This window comes from Lepus europaeus, chromosome 11 (assembly GCF_033115175.1).
Source record: "Lepus europaeus isolate LE1 chromosome 11, mLepTim1.pri, whole genome shotgun sequence".
In the NCBI taxonomy this organism is placed as follows: Eukaryota; Metazoa; Chordata; class Mammalia; order Lagomorpha; family Leporidae; genus Lepus; species Lepus europaeus.
In genome coordinates this window covers 19,016,458-19,022,948 of record NC_084837.1, presented here as the reverse complement: position 1 = coordinate 19,022,948, position 6,491 = coordinate 19,016,458, and positions in this window count along the sequence as shown.

Here is a 6,491-nt window from a genome sequence, read left to right as displayed (position 1 = left end):
TGTCAGGCAATTAGTTCCACCGACTGGGTAAGAATGCCCGGTGCAGCGTGCCGGGGGGACCAGGCAAATGGAAATGGCATATCCATTTTTGCTTCCTCCGAGCGTTCCTCGTGCCAGGCTTCTTTCTGTCTTTCTGGTTTATTTTCGGTAAAATTTTCCTGCCCAGCCCCAGACTCTGTGACATTGCTCCGGCACAGCGCTGTGACATCACTGGCCGCAAGGATGATCCTGGGGGCCCAGTCTGTGTACGAACATTCTGGAAAAGGACCAGGAGGGAGTTAAACAAGATTTTCTAGGGTTACCATTCTGGACTGTCTGTCAGCGTAGTAAGATTTTCATGCATGCTATTTTATGTTTTCAACAATTCCAAATGATAATTATTTTTAATCATTTCTTAATTTTTTATTTCAGAATAGTTTTGAATTTTCAAAACCATAAGGGTGACATAGCACAGAGCGTTCCCATATACCCCATACCTGGCTTCGCTGGTTATTAACATCTGTTATTAGTATGATTTATTTGTCACATCCAATAGATGGCATCACATTTAGCTTCCCCTTTAATTTTTTTTTTTTTTTGACAGGCAGAGTGGACAGTGAGAGGGAGAGACAAAGAGAAAGGTCTTCCTTTTGCCATTGGTTCACCCTCCAATGGCCACCGCAGCCGGCGCACCGCGCAGATCCGAAGCCAGGAGCCAGGTGCTTCTCCTGGTCTCCCATGCGGGTGCAGGGCCCAAGCACTTGGGCCATCCTCCACTGCACTCCCCGGGCCACAGCAGAGAGCTGGCCTGAAAGAGGAGCAACCGGGTCAGAATCCAGTGCCCCGACCGGGACTAGAACCTGGTGTGCCGGCACCGCAAGGCGGAGGATGAGCCTATTCAGCCACGGCGCCGGCCCCTTCCCCTTTAATTAATATCTGATATTAGCATGACATACTTGTCACAAGTAATGAACCCCACATACACTTTCCCATTTTTTAAAAAGATGTAATTTTATTTATTTGAAAGTCAGAGTTAAACAGAGAAAGAAGGAGAAGCAGAAAGAGAGAGAGAGAGGTCTTCCTTCTGCTGGTTCACTCCCCAATTGGTAGAAATGGCCGGAGCTGAGCCAATCTGAAGCCAGGAGCCAGGAGTTCCTTCCGGATCTCCCATACAGGTGCAGGGGTCCAAGGAGTTGGGCCATCCTCTACTGCTGTCCCAGGCCACAGCAGAGAGCTGGATCAGAGGTGGAGCAGCCAGGACTCAAACCTGTGCCCATATAGGATGCTAGCACTGCAGGCAGCCGCTTTACCTGCTACGCCACAGCGTGGACCCCTCCCATTTTTTAAGATCTAAAGCACTCCTCAAAACCTCAAATAATCAGTATTCTGTATTTAGATTGAGGTGGGACTAAAAAAAAATTATTTAGCTCCTACATTTGTGGGAGAACATGTGGTGTTTGTCTTTTTGTGTCTGACTTGCTTTATTCCTCCAGTTCCATCCATTTTGTTATAAATGACAGGAGTTTATTCTTCCCTGCGGCTGAGAGGTACTCCATGGTGTATAAACACCACTTTTTCTCCGACCATTCAATTAATGGTGAACCACTCACTTGATTCCCTATCTTGGTTACTGTGAACAGTGCTGCAGTAAACATCGTGGAGCAGTTATCTCTTCGATACTACGATTGCTTGTCTTCTGGATGTGTACCCAGTATTGGGATTGCTGGGTCCCAAGGCAGTTCTATTTCTAGTTTTTTGAGAATATCTCCATCCTGTTTTCCACAGTGGCTACACTAGTTTGCATTCCCACCAACAGTGTGTGCGTTCCCTTTCTCCATATCTGGCTGCAGTATTCCGTTCTGGTGCTGATGCAGTTGAGAGGTGGAGAGATTCGTAGCTTGCCTCTAGGAAGGGTGGTGTTTGGATTAAAGCATGGATGTGTTTAGCCCCTGAACTCTGCTAGCCATTTGATGTATTGCAGACGGCGTTGCCTCCTGGATTTTGGAAAGGAAGAAGGTTTGTATTAAGAGGCAGGACCAAGATTCTCCCGCCCTGGGGCCGGCGCTGTGGCAATTGGGTAAAGCTGCTGCCTGCAGTGCCGGCATCCCATATGGATGCTGGTTTAAGTTCCGGCTGCTCCATTTCCCATCTAGCTCTCTGTTATGGCCTGGGAAAGCAGTGGAAGATGGCCCAAGTCCTTAGGCTCCTGCATCTACATGGGAAGACCTGGAGGAAGCTCCTGGCTCCTGGCTTCAGATCGGCGCAGCTCTGGCCGTTTCTACCAATTGGGGAGTGAACCAGCAGAAGGAAGACCTCTCTCTCTCTGTCTCTCTCTCTCTCTCTCTCTATTTGCCTCTGCCTCTCTGTAACTCTGCCTTTCAAATAAATAAATAAATCTTAAAAATAAAAAAAATAAGAATCTCTCACCCTCAAGGTAGGGGTGTCTCTCTCTCTATCATTCACACACACACACACACACACACATATATATATATGCAATTTGAAATGTCATGTTAAATAATGGCCTGATGCTGGAGGGGCTTAGTCAGTGATTACTACTATTTAGCAGTAATTTAAGAACAGTGCAAGGGCTTTGTTCCTGCCAATAAGACGTTTAAACAGTCAAAACTAACTCTACTTGGATAAGGAATTAATTCATATTTACTCATAACGCATTCCATTTACTTTGTACCATTTTTCATGTATGTGTGTGTGTGTATATATAAATATATATATATATATATAAAACGTTTTTTAAACATTTTAAAAAGCACAGATTCGGATGGTTATAGAGGGTACTTAAGGGAGCAAGACAGACATGGGGTTGGGAGGGGTGGGAGAGGGACAGACAGACAGATCTTCAATCTGCTGGTTCATTTCCCAAATGCCTACAACAGCCAGGGTGGGGCCAGACCGAAGCCAGGAGTTTAGAACTCCACCCTGGTCTCCACGTGGGTGGCAGGGACCCCAGTACTTGAGCCACCATCTGCTGCCTCCCAGGATGCACATCAGTGGGAAGTCTGAATTGGAAGTGTCACTGAACCTGGGCACTGTGACACTGGGTGCAGATGGCCCAAGTGGCAAATTAACCACAGTGCAGTGACTGCTGCTTCCTGTGCCTGCCCCACCCATCTGAATCTGGAGCCAGGAAGGCATGACAGACACAAAGCAGGCCCAACCGTATCTGTCCGGTGACTGAGACACATGACCTCATCCGTTGCTTAGAAGAACCATGAAGGGTAACAAGGAAAAGTACTATTGTCTCGATGTATGATTACTTTACCTGAATTAAAGGGACTATCTCACATTCCCAAAGCTGATTTAAATAAGTGTCTTTATGTTGTCAGAATGACAACTTACCTGTAAAAGTTGAAAGCTCTGGGAAGCAGGGGCCACTTATACTTTAGTATATTCCTGCCCACTGCACAGACACAGAACTTTTCTACGATCACAGAAAAGTCTCCTGGGCAGCATTGCTTTAGGGAGGGGCTGGTTAGTAGCAACCCAACAAATACCTTTCTTCAGAGCTGGAAGTATAATCTAATAACTTTTGAATGAAGAAAAGAATGGCTACCATAATGGAAGTGTTTTCCTAATATAGACGGAACTAATTGCAGTGATCAGTCTTAGGTTGAATTAGCGCTTTCCAGGGTAACTGACTCCATTTTTCAAAGTGAATCGTCAAAACAGCAAAACAACTCATTTCTTAAGGATGTCAGAATGCAATTTTAAATGTCATGTTAAATAATGACATGATGCTGGAGGGGTTTAGTCAGTGATTACTACTATTTAGCAGTAATTTAAGAACAATGCAAGGGCTTTGTTCCTGCCAATAAGGTGTTTAAACAGTCAAAACCAACTCTACTTGGATAAGGAATTAATTCATATTTACTCATAACGCATTCCATTTACTTTGTACCATTTTTCAAGAAGCTTAAAACGTGCCATGGTAATTATTTTGGTGTGCAGCACCGCATTTATCTGTGCCAGGAGAATGGCACTGCTTTTTCAGAAAGCGACAGATAAATCAAAGGCTTGACACATTATGGTTTTTACTTACCAAGATGCTCAGCCAGCAAGTCTGATATTCTGGGTCCTTTTTTGTTGCCTGTTAATTATCTCACCTACACTTTTAGGGACACTTGAATAAAAATGAATGTAAAAACAGATGATACAAAGTCTTGGCTTCTCACATTGCATTTTGCACCAAGTGCAGAGGATCTTGAATTGCTTGGTGTGGAAACTAGATCCTTTGGGAAGGGGTACCTTCACTTGGTTTAGAATTCATCAATATTTTGTGGAAACATAACAAAGGCTATGGGACATTGAACCTATTTCACTCCTTAATTGAACCGGTCTCACCAACAGGAATGCTTGTCCTTAACTGAGACTAACCCAACATGGTTTTCAAGGAGGCAGGCTTATATCTGGTGTAAAGTTACCCATTCATTCATTTATGAATGTCTATGGAAGCACCAGGCACTGGAAACACCATGATGGCTGCTGCACAGCTCCTGCTTTCAAGTAGCTCAGGGTCTGTAGGAAGCTCAGACAAGAAGGACAACAATTACCACAGGGGGCAATCAGTGCTCCAAAGGGGGCAAGCAGAGACTGCTAAGGAAGCCACATTGTTCAACCTGGGGCATAAGACAACATTTTCCAGGAAAATATCAACAAATAATTTCATGAAGCCTAGACAAGAGTGTTGAAGTGATAGGAAAAGGAAAGAGAATGCAAGAAAGAGAGCGTGGCTTCACTGAAGAACTGCAAGAAGTCTTATGCTGCCAAAGCGTATAAATTCTAGGGGGACACAGAATATAATGTAGGTTCAGTATACTAGCTGATGTGGCTATTTAAATTCAACTCGAAATGAAATAAAGTGTAATGAAATTGACAATGTAGATCACCCATTGCACCAACCATACTAAAAGTGCTAGGTAGAAATAGCACTCTGACCTCAGAATCAGCCCTTAAGGCATTCAGATCTGGCTGAAAAGCCCATGAGAGCATTTCAGGCATGAAAAGCCAAGACATTGTGGCAAAAATGTTCTACATGTTGCTGTACTAGAGGCTGTTAGGGACCAATGGTGATGAACTTTGAATGACAGGTCAAAGTGTTCAGACTTTTTTCTAAGGACAATGAGAAATAACTAAAGCAGTTTATACAAGAGAGTAGAATGGTTAAATTTATGTTAGAATAGTCATTCTGCAGGGTACAAAGGGATTGGAGAAAGGCAAGGGTAGGTATTAGAGAGACCAGTAAAAAGAGTATTATGGTAGTCAGGGTAGGAGATGATGACAGCCTGGAACACGTAGTGTAGGAGAGAAGCACATGGACTCAACAGATCAACCAAATACATTGTTTAGATGTGGAGAGTGAGATGGCATAGACTGAGGTTGACCCCTAGCTTTGGCAGAGAGTGAATGATGACAGCATTAACCTCAGCAGGGGGCAAGGGAGAGGAGTAGCTTGGGGAGGAATGGTGACAAATACAACTCTTTTGCTACATATGATGTGTATAAGGAGGCATCCTAGTGAGCTGCAGAAGGCATTTGAATCAGATCTGAAGCCCAAGGAACAAAGCTGGGTTAGAGATGAAGATTTAAGTTATCACCATATGGATGACAGATGAAGCCATGGGAGCAGAGGAGCTGAGCCCCCTGAGGGAGAGAGTGTGAAGTGAGATGCTAAACGGGGCCAGGACTGAGCCTGGAGAACACTGCAGGTGCTGAGATCAGCCTGGGCAGAAGAGCTCAGAGAAGCAATCACTGAAGTGGAGCGAGAACCAGGTGATGGTAACAGGATCTGAGCAAAGAGAGTTTTAGGAAAAAAGGAAGGGTCACCATGGAAACTGCACCTGAGAGTACCTTAAGGTAAGGGTTGAAAAGTGTTGGCATGATGTGGCAGGAGAGAGGTCATTGGTGACTGTGGGGAGAGGACTTCCAGAAGAATGATGGCGGGGACTAGAGAGGGGGGAACTGAAAAATTGGCAGCAAATATAAAAAATTATTTCAAGAAACTTGATGGGGACAGACTTTAGAGATGGCTCATGTCCTCTTTCTATCCATTGTCCATTTTCAAATGTCTACCTCGTATCAGAGAGATCTGTAAATTATCTTGTACTCTATCTTACTCTACGAATGTTGAAAGTACCTAAAGACCTATTCATGTATCTTTGCATCATCGTTGTTGCCAGTGTAGGTCTTGCAATGCAAGGTGCTTTGGTGACATTTCTTTAATGACTATCCAGCTCTCAGATTTCCAGGCTTTTGCTAGACTTAAACAAACATAAAGTGTGTACCATTACCATGTGTTTTCCTCCTAGAAAACTCTCTGCTTGAATGAAAATGTCTCAGTTCTGGCTGAGAGAAAGATAAGTCAAGGAGTAAACTAGATGTCTTTTTCAGGAAGTTATGGGAGTTGGGGGGGATTCCCTCAAAACAAGGAGAGATAGGACAAGGATAGATATATTTTCATTAAAAAATTTTATTATGATTATTTACACCAGTTC